Below are 12,482 nucleotides of genomic sequence, written 5' to 3'. Positions count from 1 at the left end.
AATCCTAGGCTACATGGGTTGGGGCGGTGGTGAGGATTGATGAAAGCAGGAATTGGTATCTGAATGGTATAGCAAGACTTTTCTAAATGGCCCTAGCAAGGGAGTTGAACCATTTGGTCATTGCTTCAGGCCTCAAAATAGCTTGGGCTGTCGCTTGATTTCTTACGGCCATCGTTTAACCATGGCAGCAAAGCTTGGACCTTGAGTTTTGGAAGCACCTAATGGCCACATTTACTTTGGCTTCAGTGTAGTTCCATGAAAACAAATTATTGCTTTAAAATCCCTTGAGTATCTAATAAACCAGGTTGTGCTTTATAACTGATGGTGTATTGTTATCATGGTGCAACAATCTCTTTGCTATCAGATTTGGGCCACAAACTTACGCATACATATTTTAGACTAGCTCCTCTTGCCATCAGTGAAACACGCATGTTGAGATGAGCCAATCTATAATTAGCCAGTATGCTCCAGAAAATAAATATCTGGACTAGATTGGCTGAGCTGAAGTCTCCACCATGCCACTGGCCTATTGTGTGGTCCGGAAACCCCATTTTCCCAATTGTAAAATGGAAACATTAGCAATTTAGCTAAAAGAATTATTCTGTGGGGGTGAAACATTGTGCATGTACATAAAACTATGCATGAATGATAAACTATAGGAATAATTATAGTTTATTTAACATATCTGCCCACTTACTTGCTAGAGCTATAGATTTTTCTCATGATAATCCAAAAACCACGTTCTTAATAACCCTGATTTGTTTTGGCCACAACACTCCCAGGCTCTTCCAAGAACAAACACCTGGGGAATAAAGAAGGAATAAAATCTATTATGTTAAGAAAATCATTCTGGCCTGAGTCATGCTATCAGTCAAAGTCCCAACGCTGGAATGATGTAACCCAAATCAACAGAAATGAATATCAAAATTCATTATATATAGTTTTTTCACAGCGTATATATTCATATTCTCAACAGAGTGGTAGTCCAATTCCTGTGTGGATTGGAGCAGATTTTGGCATCCAAAAGGTTAGCATTGAAAATATCCATATCTAAACATGTATAATATAAAGAAAATAGAGAATAACTTCTAAAATATACATGGGAATTTGTTTTCACTGATGAAAAAGATAGTTATAGCAATGATAAACTTTGTTAAAACCATACTAAAAATGTTTCTTTCTTACAGCCTCATCAACTTGTATATGATATACTAGCAGGGCTTTTTGTCAGCGGGAACTCACCAGAACTCAGTTCTAGCACCTCTCAGGTGGGCACCATTGCCATTGTGAATTCCGGCACTTTCCCCCCTAGAAAAATAGCACTGTCTACTAGTATATGACATTGGGATTGATTATTTCCTCTGGGGTGAAGACAGTTGAATCAGGGCTTTATTCAGTATAAGCTTACTGAAAAATTGGTTTGGAAGCGAAAGTGACCATTGGACAAAATACGTTGGGGAGAGGGTAAGAAGAAAGCAAAAAAATCCAGTTTCCCATCAATATGATATTGGAATGTGAAGGGGGTAACATTTTAGTTTACCTTTAGTTTTGATTTTGGTTTTAGGAATGTTCCATTTTTGTTTTAGTTTTTCATGGCTCTTTGTGAGAATATTGACAGCACTTCTCAAGTTGGCACTTTGATGCTTTCTCTCATTCTCAGCAGCAGCAGTCTTCAATGGCTCCCATTCATCACAGGAATGACTGACAGGCGACAGGCAGACACAACAGAGAGACACGCTCCCAATGACAGCCAAGAGAAGAAGTTAGAGGGCAGTCTGACAATGCCCACACATCGTTGGGGGCTGGTTGGCTGGGTGAGGAGAAATAAGATTCGCATCTGAGAGGATGGGAGAGTAAGGAAGAGTAACGCCTACCTGGTCCAGGGTACAAGAGGGCACCATTCCCACGAAAGGACTTGGAACTGGCACCCATGCCCTCTCTTTCAGTTGGACATCCTTCTTCAGGTGGTCCACATCAGCAGGAGGTCATAATGGCCAGTCTCACTCTTTCAAGTGGTCGGTAGCAGCCTGTGGTTGCGATAGCCAATCTCTTCAGACAGGCACTGTCACCATGAGGTCACAATGGCTACTTTCTCTTTGCTTGAGACAACCAGCCTGAGCTCACAATGCCAGTCTCTATCTCAGTGACACAGAGCAACATCACACGTGGACCAAATCTGTCTCCCCCATCTCTCTGTCTCTGTCCCTCCCTCCCTCCCTCCCTCCAAGTAGCCCAAACCAGGAACTTGTGAGCTTGCATGAGGAGCTGGTTCAGAACTTGTGAACCAGGAACCAGGAACTTTCTTATTGAGGTGGGCACCAGCAGTGGACAGCAACCAGTCTCTCTCTGCCTCAAATGTGCAAGGTTGTGTAGGCAGAGAAGCAGCAGGTGAAGAGAAGAGGAGAGCTGGCAGACAAACCCCCCGTCTGTTGAAGGGTTTCTATTTTCAATGGATTCCCTAAAGTGTCTAGGCACCAGAAGTGGGTAGAGGCAGCCAAAGACACATGAGCCAAAGCTTAATAATAATAATAATAATAATAATAATAATAATAATAATTTATGCCGCACCCATCTGGCTAGGTTTCCCCAGCCACTCTGGGCAGCTCCCAACAGAATATTAAAAGCACAGCAAAACATCAAACATTAAGAACTTCCCTAAACAGGGTTGCCTTCAGATGTCTTCTAAAATTCAGATAGTTTATTTCCTTGACATCTGATGGGAGGATGTTCCATAGGGCGGGCGCCACTACCGAGAAGGCCCTCTGCCTGATTCCCTGTAACCTCACTTCTTGTAGTGAGGGAACTGCCAGAAGGCCCTTGGAGCTGGACCTCAGTGTCTGGGCTGAACGATGGGGGTGGAGATGCTCCTGCAGGTATACTGGGCTGAGGCTTTCAAGGTCAGCACCAACACTTTGAATTGTGCTCTGAAACGTACTGGGAGGCAATGTAGGTCTTTCAGGACCGGTGTTATAACCGGGGCTTTTTTTGTTTCAACTGGAAATTGCCATTATAAGAGAACAAGGGAAACATTCATGGTGAGTTCTGGCACCTCTTTTTCTAGAAAGCTAGCACCAGTTTGCAGAGACTATCAGGATTGGGCATTGTGATGAAGGCAAACCTGTTGGTTTCAACGTGGCAGAAAGAAAGCATACACTGTCAGATGCAGCAGGGCTTCAACTTTCCGTGTCTTCCTAACAGGCGGCTTAGGAGAGAGGTAGGAGATGGGGACGGATGGGGACAGAAACGGTAGACTATTGAGGCAGGAAAATGAAGGGAGAAGTGATGGAGACTGACAGGATAGGAGGAGATGAGAACAGAAAGGTACGGGCATGTAAGCAGGCACAGAAATGCTCACTCTTGAGTAGGCAGTTTGTCACTTAAAAGGGAAAGGAAAAGGGACCCCTGACCATTAGGTCCAGTCATGGCTGACTCTGGGGTTGCGGTGCTCATATCGCTTTATTGGCCAAGGGAGCCGGCGTACAGCTTCCGGGTCATGTGGCCATCATGACTAAGCCGCTTCTGGCGAACCAAAGCAGCACACGGAAACGCTGTTTACCTTCCCGCCAGAGCAGTACCTATTTATTTACTTGCACTTTGATGTGCTTTCAAACTGCTAGGTTGGCAGGAGCAGGGACTGAGCAATGGGAGCTCACCCTGTCGCGGGGATTCGAACCGCCGACCTTCTGATCGGCAAGTCCTAGGCTCTGTGGTTTAACCCACAGTGCCACCCCTGTCCCTTAGTTTGTTACTTACCTGAAACAAAAGCCAAGAAAGAAAAATGGCATACAGAAGGAAAAAAAAGTTTATTGATCTTATGTGTCTTGGACCCCAATGGTCCTCCTTCAAGGAGATTCAGAGGCCAGTAATTCAAAATTCAGGTGTGCAACCTCTTTTATTTCCGATACTATACACAGCCAATTAACCAGAAACAGAAGAGGTAGGACCTTCTGAAATTTGAATTGCTGTTCAATGAATTTCCCTGAAGAAAGGCTTGAAAAGCAATGATTAGAGGAGAGTGCAGGGTCACATCCACACTGAAGCACACATGTGACCATTCTCTATATAAAGTACACATTTAGGAAATAAAATGTATTATCAAAAAAAGGGGGGGGAGTCATATAAGGGGCATTATGCTGGCATCAGAGTACCTGTAAATTGTTTAAGATGCATACGGGAATTCTTACAATTCAGGAAATGAAAAGCAAAATGTAAAAAAAGGGCCTGAACTGTCTCTCCCTGTTTGAATGGAAATGAGAATGTTACTTTTATAAGGAACTGTAAAATCAAGATATCAAGGCTGCATCCCTAACCTAGCTTACCTTAGTGTAAGCCTATTTACCTTAGTGCAAGCCTATAAACTTAGCTTTATATTCAAAGATCTAAAAGCAGTCTACATCTCAATAAAAACTCCAAATACAATATATATTATTAAATATAAATTCTGCATTCAATATGGCGGCTATTACTACTAAAATTCCACATTTTAAGCAATAACCATCCATACGTCTGTACTCCACCAACCAACCACACACTCTGAATTTAAACATGATGGGAGAAAACCTGAATTTGAATACCAGATTTTGCTAACACTACCAACTTTTGTTTCGACTTGTGACTTGATTTGAACCAGGACCTCCTGGCTCACAGCTCCCACCATTAACTGCTTTCTGTGCCAGCTCTCTCAACTGTACTTAGTTCTATTTATATTTTCTCCATCCTCAGAGACTAAAAAAAAGAGAGGGCTCCCATTTCAGCGTCCTCTGGCTTGTTGTCATCTCCAAGCACTTGCCTTCACTTTCGTAGCTGCCGTTTTCTGGCTTACCATTCACCCTCTCTTTGGAACTAATTTCATTCTTGATTAGCAGGAGTCAAGCGCCAATGATTGAGAAGGAAGGCTCAAGTATCCTCTGTCAACCATGTTTATTTGCCCTTGTTTCAGTCTTTCTGTTTGATGTGAAGTGGACTTTCAGCAAGTCCCTTGGAACAGAGAGAGGGGGAAGGGTCAATGGCCTGGTAGAATAATGGCAAGAAAGGAGAACTTCTGTGTGTTCCTTTAGCATTCTCTAATGAGAGGATGGAAGGAGTGAAGCTGAAACAGCTGGCAAAGTATGTTCCCAAAGGCCATTTACTTGAAACATTTTCCGTGACCCCCAAATATTGGCCTAGTCTGGGAGCAACATGCCTTGGATGTTCCTTCTACCTCTTTGTCTAAGGATTTTGCAAACTGATTGCCTACCTATGTTTCTTTGCTGCTGTGTCATGTGCATCATAGAAACCCACTGTGCAAATTTGGCCCTGGAAAGGCCCTAGGGATGGAATTAGCTGCATGGGTAGGCAACCTAAGGCCCGGGGGCTGGATCCGGCCCAATCGCCTTCTAAATCTGGCCCACAGATGGTCCAGGAATCAGTGTGTTTTTACATGAGTAGAATGTGTCCTTTTATTTAAAATGCATCTCTGGGTTATTTGTGGGGCATAGAAATTCGTTCATTCCCCCCGCCAAAAAAAATAGTCCGGCCCCCCACAAGGTCTGAGGGACTGTGGACCGCCCCCCTGATGAAAAAGTTTGTTGACCTAGGACTCTGACTGTGAGAAAGTACCTGAGACAACAATCTTGTCTCACAGACAGAAAGAGAGAGAGAGAGAGAGAGACGAGGGCAATCATATCCAGCCAAGGACACTTACTGAGAAGTTCTGTTAGTGGGAGATACATTTGCTGCTGAGTCATTATTTGGCCCTCCAGTCATGGAGCTGGACTGTTTCAGGGGTAAAATTCATTTTGTGTCTCAAAGCTTTTCTGTGTTAGCATCTTTGCTGCCAGCAATAAAGAGAGATTAGCACCATGTCGTCTGAGTCATCAACCACTGTTTCTCAGGCTTTTAACATCACAGGGCCATTGACGCAGGCCTTTCCGTCTGCATTCAGCTCCTTGTTCTGAGATACCTTGTTGAACTTTATCCTGATAGTTCCTCAGGCATCTTCTTCTTCTTCTTCTTCTTCTTCTTCTTCTTCTTCATCATCATCATCATCATCATCATCATCATCATCATCTTCTATATTTGGCCACCCAGAGCGACTCAGAATAAGAGCAGTCTTCATGGAATTCCCAAGGTTCCATCTCTCTCCCTTTTTACAATACAAAAGCTAGCAAATTTTTAAATGGAGCCCCTTTTCTAAGTGGCATATCCTTCACTTGCTCATTGATCATTCATTGGCACATCTCACTCTGCCCTTCAGTGAAAATGAAGCTCTCAAGAATTGCTATTCGAAATGCAGGAGCTGAGCTGACCAGAAAATGAAAATGATTCCACAAAACACAAAAGTTTTGGATCTATATACAACACGAACCTGTATTAGAAGGAGAAGGCTGAATTATTTGCAACAGTATTCTGCCTGTGTTTCTGAAAGGGTTCAGTATTTCACTAAGAGGAAGAATTGAGGACTCAGTCTAAAATCTCTACTCCAGATCTCATTCTTGTGGCTTCTGGAAAATATATGTTATTTCCATCCTTATTTGCTTCCAACCAGCTTTACTAGCATGGGAGCAGTTTAAGGCTCAAATGGAGACACTGGCAACAATGGCAATTGTGGCAACCATTATGAACCAGTTTGAGAAATCCCAGTGGTTCAAGAATTTGGGGTCCCCCTCAGGCACAGCACTTTCAGTGGGGAGGCCTAGCCTAGAAGAGGTATGCCATGCAACCTAAGAATTCTTGTAAGCAGTATCTAATTGTCTTAGATTTCCTGGGCACAGTGGAAAGGATAGCAGTGGCAGGGAAGTTGACATTTCTTTGGAGCCCTGGCAAATCGCCAGTCTTTGCTTCCCTCTGGAGCCAGCCCTGAATCCAGCCCAAATCCTACAATACATTCATGCCAACCTTAGTACGGCACCGTGGGCTTCAGTTCCACCACTGTGCTAACTAACATGCCCCATGGGTAAGACTTCTCTTCTTTTTCACTTTGTCAGAAAGGTATTCATATATCCTCTAACACGTCAAGGAGAAAAACTGGGATGCCGCCTTCTGGGGCCGTGCTCCTGTACGAGTCACATGACCTTCAAAAGTTCACGCCCACAGGAAAAGCATTCCCCCCCCCAGCGTGTGATTGCAGTGTCCAAAATGGCCGTCGTGCTCTCACGTGAAAAATTGGGATGTCCCAGTTTTCCCAGGACAGTTGAGGGGTTTGTATTTGTAAACAAAGCAAAATAAATGAAAGCAAATTGCACCAGTTGAAGGCTTTACCACCTACATGGCGAGAAGAAAGATGCTTAAGCTTTCCTTGTGCTAACAGTCATTATTATAAAAGATATGCATGTTAAGCGAAAAGCAAACCTGAACCTTTGTTTTCCTGGTCAGCTTAAACAATATATCTGCCAACATCTTTTCTGTTCTGCTGACAGTTCTTATCTTATCGCATTAATGCTGGCATAAATTGTCCATCAATATTCAAAATGATGGGCTCACTAGCGCATGACTGGAATTTTCATTGCAGCTGTGACCCCCCCCCCAAGCTCAGATGTGTATTGTATGAAGCGAGCCTTTCCCAGTCTCTTGAGAGCTACAAAAACAGTAAAGGAAAAGGCCGGTTGGGGAAGAACTGTTCACCATTGTAGATAAATGCTAAGTATTATCAGAAGCACAGAGCAAAAGAACTTATATATGTTTATCCCAAAGTCTTGGCATGGGTATCTGTGCACAATAAGTGCATATTTGTTCCTTGTTCACAAGGCACCTATGGACTTTACTTAAGGTTTAGCTTCTCTTGTCAGAAACTGCTAATGTTGAACTGAGAATTATCCATAGAGAACTTTCAACTTGAAATTAAGGTGGGATGAAATTAAGGTGGCGGGGGATCCCAAAATAGATTTCAGGGGGCGGGGTGGGCATTTTTGAAAGTTTATGGGACTGAACCAAGGGATTATGGCAGCATTCCCCCCTTTTTTTAAAAAAGCCCCCAAAACTAACAAGCAAAAAACTTAATTTAGCAGCATTAACACTGGAGCTGCGGACAATGGATTAGAGGGGAGATGAAATGGACCAGCCCGGAAGAGCAAGGAATGTGCCCATTTGGCAGCATCGGGAACAGGAGACTATTGAGGATGGCAGAAAGGATGCAAAGTGAATTTCTGAGGAGGGGTGAGATTTGTCCCACATATGACCCCCCCTTCTGGGGGGTGGGGTTTCAGTTCCTGGCTGTCACACAAGTCATCCCTCCCCCTTTCAGCACTGAACATGGTGCGCATATCAGTGACACATGCTGATCGTGGGCATGTGGGCAGGTCCCTGTATTCAATTTTAGAAAGAGAAATAACAATATATTTCATATTAATGCTCCTTTGCTAAATACGTGGGACTCTAGTTTCCCAGCAGGTGAGTCGCTGTTGCTTACCAGGAGGGCTGGGCAAGTTGGTGTGCTGCAAACACACCAGCAGGAATGCCAAATTGAAGGGCATTTGCACCGTGCCTGCTTCCCGCTGTTTATTGAACATTCATCTTGATTTGTTAATGTGGACATTATATGACATTGCCAACAAGTGGTTGTTATTTTGCATGTTTGAGTGCAAGTTTACTGAACTTTTTCAGTGAAGAAAGTGACAGGATTTTTAATGCTTTCAGATTTTTGCCTGGGCCTTCATGAAAAACCTTAAAACAGTGCTCCACGAATGCATTGTTGATAATGGGATTTCTCTTCTTTCTTTCTTTCTTTCTTTCTTTCTTTCTTTCTTTCTTTCTTTCTTTGTACAGTGGTACCTCAGATTACATACACTTCTGGTTACATACGCTTCAGGTTACAGACTCCGCTACCACAGAAATAGTGCTTCAGGTTAAGAACTTTGCTTCAGGATGAGAACAGAAATTGTGCTCCGGCGGTGTGGCAGCAGCAGGAGGCCCCATTAGCTAAAGTGGTGCTTCAGGTTAAGAACAGTTTCAGGTTAAGTATGGACCTCCAGAACGAATTAAGTACTTAACCCGAGGTACCACTCTATATAATTTTTATTAAATTTTCTGTTTTACAATTTAAAGTGCTGGAGATGCAAAGAGGTAGACAGAACGTTCTTTCATATGGGGTGGACTTGTAAAAGGGTAAAAGAGTGTATTGGGAAATGATCCATAATGAATTGAAAAAAATGTTTAAAAGTACTTTCCCAAAACAAACCAGAGTCCTTTCTGTTGGGGATAATTCAGACTGAAATTCCCAGCTGTCAAAAAAGGTTATTTACGTATGCCACTACTGCGGCCTGTGTTTTGTTAGCCCAGAAATGGAAAACGAGCAAGGTCCTAACCAAAGAAGAGTGGCAACTTAAGTTGACAGAATATGTGCAGCTTGCAGAGTTAACATATAGAATAAGAGAACAAGAAGAACATGTTTAGAGAAGATTGGATAACGTTTATTGAATATATAGGAAATAATTGTGTACAGTTGAAAACACTGGCAGCATTAAGATAAATTCAACAGTGTTTTGTTGGATGCAATAATGGAATACTGAATGGTATAGTTTTTTTGTAAAATATGCAGGGATTTATGATATGTAAAATGAACCATGGAAAGAGAAGAAGGGAAGTCATTGATATCTTTCATTTAAAGCGTCAACATAAAGCAAATCCCTGTTTACTGTCAGGCTGTTCCCAATTCCTTTCCTGCTTGTCCACTTGAATTTTAGTTAAAAACAGCAATAAAGGAGCAGCCAACATTTATGACACTTGGCTCTTCCAACTGGGCACCGATCCGAAAGTTTACAGGTGCATACAGAGAAGCAGGATGTTTTGTGCAAGGGTTGGGTGGGATTGCGGGAGGCATCAACAAGACGAATTTAGGTAGTTGGAAACTGTACAGCACAGTCTTGAAACATACCTTAAAAAAATAATAATATTTATACTGTCTTGGTTTGGCTGCCCCTTCGCTTTTGTCGATGGCTAATCAGCCTGTTCTGCTAATGAATGTTCATCACTTACACCAAGTAATAGGCAAAGACATCACTATGTTGCTTCACATATTTATAGCCAGGCCCAAATGCTGGCCTTGCTCTGCTCACTTTGATTCATTCAGGGAAGCTCTGTAAAGTGTGGGCATCCCAATTCGGCAGCAAAAGTGGTGGCAGAAGAATTTCACGGATCCAAGTGACAAAGCTGCCATTTTGCACTTCCTTTCCCCTCTTGTTACTTTTAAAGCATCACCTGAAACTCATTAACCAAATCATTTTATAGTGCCAAAACCTCAGTATCACATAAAAATGCATTATAAAGTATGTTAGGGTTGAGTCAGGGTGTGTGTGTGTGTGTGTGTGTGTGTGTGTGTGTTGGGAGAGAGAAGTCTTGCATGATTAATGCAAGATTTTTAATGACTCTCTCCAAACTCTTGATTATTCTCTGTGGCCAGAACCACAGAGCTTGGTACGTACAGAGCAGTTTCGCTGCTATAGGACTAAATTAATGAAGGCCAAGTGAGATACAAAGAATGAATGGTATTTAAAAGGCAGATCCGGATCTGCATCTGGCATCAATTGGACAACTCTACTGAACATATTTGCAGCTGATCCAAATAAGCACTACACAGCACCTTCAGCTGATATCAGATGGGATTACACAAGAGTAAGAGCCATTCTGCACTAATGTTCTGCAAAGAAAATTATGTGAACATTGAGTCTGATTCAGAGGTACTCTTCCATTTGTGTTTCTGTCAACACAAGGGCCTCCAGTCTAGTGGAGGACTCCACTAATGTATATAGGGTGATGAGGACACAAGGCAATTTTTATTAATTCCCACCCCCTTCACTGCATCCTCTGGTCCACTTCCCAAGCTATTCTAGAGGGTCCGCCAAGCATCCAAAGCAGATTTTCAGGGACACAGTGAAAGGAGGAATCAGCGAGGGGGAAAATTCACCTCCCCACATCTCTTAGTGGAGTGCTCTTGCTGTGAGAGGCTTGGCTCCAGCCCAGGATAAATAATGAAAGGAGCGAGTCAAGAAGGCGCAGGCTTGTGGTTTCACAACTGGCCTTGTCGTGTGCTCAGTCTGTGTCCAATGTGAATCTTACCTAGACCTTTCCTGGTTAGAAGCCTACACCAGAGACTTGCCAAACAGCACACAGGTTCTGGGTCCATCTTGGCCACAAACACAATGGACTGAGCTGTTGTAAACTATTCTGCTTATTCACAGAATTATAGTGTCAATTCTAAGCTCTCTCTCTCTCAATCTCTCTCTCTCTGTGTCTATGTCTGTGTATAACCATATCCCAGAATCGTAGCGATGGAAGGGAGCACGAAGTCATCTAGTGCAAACCCCCTGCAATGCAGGGATCTTTTGCCTAATGTGGGCTTAAACCCACACATCAAGTTTTTAGCTCTTTAGGTTGTAGGGGGGAAATGTCCTGAGCTCATAAATTAGAAGATGGCAGATTCTGCTTAGGGACAGGTGAATCTGTCACTTTGGGTTTTCCTTCATTTCTCAGGTTTCCCCCATCTCAGTCTTAAGCTCATTTCTGCACATCTCCACATCAGTATGATACCCTTGTGAAAATTCACAAGGAGTTGTATATATGAATTCTTGTACACATTTACTTGGCTGCATTGCAAAATTTGGAAAGAGTGTGAATTTCAAAGGACGGTTGTGTTTCAGAGTGCAGATTATATTTAGAAAGCTGCAAATTAGGTAGCAGTTTTAAATGTGAACAGAATCTCATTTCTCCCTCCCTAAGTCCTCTAATTTCACCACTTAGGGGTTTTGTTACAATCAAGCAGTATGCAAAAGTTGTTAGTTCTCGTCAGTGCAAGCAAGATTTCTTCTCCTTCTTATTTTTTATGAATAAGGAATTAAAATTAGCATTTTTGCTGGCTTTTCTGTTCAAAAGAATATGCAGAAGGGCCAGAATTGGAATCCTGGCAATAAAAGAAGCAATGGACATGAAAGCATGGGCTGCTAATTAAAAACCTTAAAATCATATCACAATGACTTTAAAATGAGAATGATCTCAGTCTAATCACATAATACTTTCCTTTGTCCTCTGGGTCATGCAGTCACTCAGATGCAATATTCAGGAAGCACATTTCATTAGACTAAATAAAGCTTCAATCATGTGTAAAATTTCCAAGTTGAATAGGCAGCCATCATATCATTCATCATTCCCCACGTATTTAATGGGTGTAATTTCTTCCTCATATTTCTGTGTTTATTGTTTCATTTTTCTCTATAGGAATCCAGCCACCTTATCGAGATTGCTTGTTGTCAAGGCCAGGCTTGAGTAAATAATGCAGCTGAGGGTGGACTCGCTAATATGTTTCCTCTAGATTGTCAAGGAATGGGGGGAAATTTGATTGAACTTAGCCTGACATTCAAAGTGTTTGGATGCAGGGAGACTGCGCAGAGGGAGCACCGAGGAGAGGGAGGGCTTCCTAGCAAAACCTGCTGCTCGCTGTGAAATCTCAGCACTTAGAAGCTAAACATGTAGCCTTGTCGGATCATTATCTGTCACTAAATTCTAGCTGCTGG

At 42.6% G+C, this 12,482-nt stretch overlaps 1 long non-coding RNA gene across 2 annotated transcripts; it reads left to right on the top strand.

Annotated features, from left to right (window-relative positions):
* The first annotated feature begins 2,304 nt into the window (after positions 1 to 2,304).
* LOC310759605 lies at positions 2,305 to 8,183 on the top strand. Of its 2 annotated transcripts, none has more exons than XR_014546457.1 (3): positions 2,305 to 2,388; positions 3,199 to 3,331; positions 7,986 to 8,183. It is a non-coding gene; the product is annotated as an uncharacterized lncRNA (long non-coding RNA). The 2 variants fall into 2 exon arrangements; XR_014546458.1 differs by having other exon boundaries at positions 7,983 to 8,183.
* Positions 8,184 to 12,482: the final 4,299 nt, after the last annotated feature.

This window comes from Podarcis filfolensis, assembly GCF_964270895.1.
Source record: "Podarcis filfolensis genome assembly, chromosome: 3".
Taxonomy (NCBI): domain Eukaryota; kingdom Metazoa; phylum Chordata; class Lepidosauria; order Squamata; family Lacertidae; genus Podarcis; species Podarcis filfolensis.
Note: the sequence above shows the minus strand (reverse complement) of the source record. Positions and strands in the feature narration are given on the sequence as shown.